Genomic DNA, 1,677 nt, shown 5'->3' with positions numbered 1-1,677 from the left:
GTAACACGTTTAAAATTCTAAAATTAACTCTAGAATATTTATATGTAAATATATATATATATATAATATGGTTAATTATTCTTAACTCTCAAAGCTTATCCCTTTTGTTATTTTGTAAAGATGATTTCAGTTTAAAATTGATGGTCATTTATGGAAATATTTGTAAACTAATGAATACATTGCTATCACTGGAAGATTTCTAGCACCCAGCATAATGTCCTTGGGATATTTGATACAAAGTGTTAAAAAAAATTCTCTGTATTGATCAAAATTATTTTTTCTATATGTCACCATATAGGTACTAAAATAGTACCGATATGGCCCAAGTAATCCATAAGATTTAGGAATATATGGCTAGATGCAGTGGCTCATGCCTATAATCCCAGCACTTTGGGATCCGGGGGTGGGAGGATTGCTTGAGGCCAGGAGTTGGCGACTAGCCTAGACAACATAATGAGACCCCATCTCTACAAAAAATTTAAAAATTAGCTGGTCATGGTGGCATGAGCCTTTTAGTTCTAGCTACTTGGGTGGCTGAGGCTGAGGCAAGAGGATTGTTTGAGACCAGGAGGTTGAGGGAACAGTGAGCTTTGATCATGCTGCTGCAACCCAGGCTTGGTGACAGAGTGAGACCCTGTATCTAATTTTTTAAAAAGACTTGGGAATAGGAATACACTAGGGAAGGTTATGTTTTGGATGTTCTAATGTGATATGAAGTTGCACAGAATCAAAGACTAATGTAATAATACAACCATCTGATAAAGCACAGTACAAAACCACCTTACAATACTACTTGAATCGGCAAACAATGTGTTTCCAGTAGCCTAGTTAGGGGACATGTTTCATAAGGTTGATCTTTCTAAATTACATTTGTGGTGCAAAATGGTTTCTGGTAATTATAATTTAGGAAAAAGCAGGTCACTTGGAAAACAACTCTGTTAACTACCTTATAACCTTGGCTAGAATGTTGTAAATGGAAGGGACCCATCTATTTTAACCTCTCCATTTTGAGATGGAAAATTGAGGTTCAGCAGTATCAAGTGAACAGAAAGTCTCAAGACCTAAGGCCAGTTAAAGGTGTAGGGATCCGGGAACAAAATCTGCATGCCATGGTCTATGCTGTTTCTTCTGTGTTGTGATTGGCTCTCTTTATGCTTTTTATTAAACCAAGCTCCACTTCTATTTTATCTTTGATTTGCATTCATTTTCTTACGCCAGTTATAAAGTATCAATTCTAGCATCTTAAATATCACAGATGAGGCTTAGAATGTATTTTATACTTCATCTATGAGTTATATAAAAGCAAATAAGATGTGTCATAATTTACAGATTGATGTCAACTAAAGCACAAAAAAAAGAGTAATTGGTTTGCCTTCAGCCCAACAATATGGCCTTTGTAAACTACAGAATAGAATCTCTCCTGTAAAGGTTTAGAATAGTGGTTCTCAAAGTGTGGTCCCTGGACAAGAAGTTTTAGCTCCATCTGGGAACTTGTAAGAAATGCAGATTCTCAGATTTCTCCTCAGACTTACTGAATCAGAAACACAGTGGGTGGAGTCAAGCAATCTGTATGTGAAAAGCTCTTCACATAATTTTGATAAATGCTAATGTGTGAGTTACTGGTCTACTGGTCTAGATTATGCTGTCTAGGATTTCTTCCTCTCCTCTCTCTCCTCT

General features: G+C 36.2%; 1 protein-coding gene across 9 annotated transcripts in view; it reads left to right on the top strand.

The window, feature by feature from the left end:
* The window catches only part of RBMS3 (RNA binding motif single stranded interacting protein 3), a 763,768-nt gene that overhangs the window by 57,041 nt on the left and 705,050 nt on the right, over positions 1–1,677 (top strand). The window lies entirely within an intron of this gene.

Source organism: Rhinopithecus bieti, unplaced genomic scaffold, assembly GCF_001698545.2.
Source record: "Rhinopithecus bieti isolate Rb0 unplaced genomic scaffold, ASM169854v2 scaffold_60, whole genome shotgun sequence".
Classification (NCBI taxonomy): domain Eukaryota; kingdom Metazoa; phylum Chordata; class Mammalia; order Primates; family Cercopithecidae; genus Rhinopithecus; species Rhinopithecus bieti.
The sequence above is the reverse complement of the archived record's forward strand: the minus strand, read 5'-3'. Positions and strand labels throughout refer to the sequence as shown.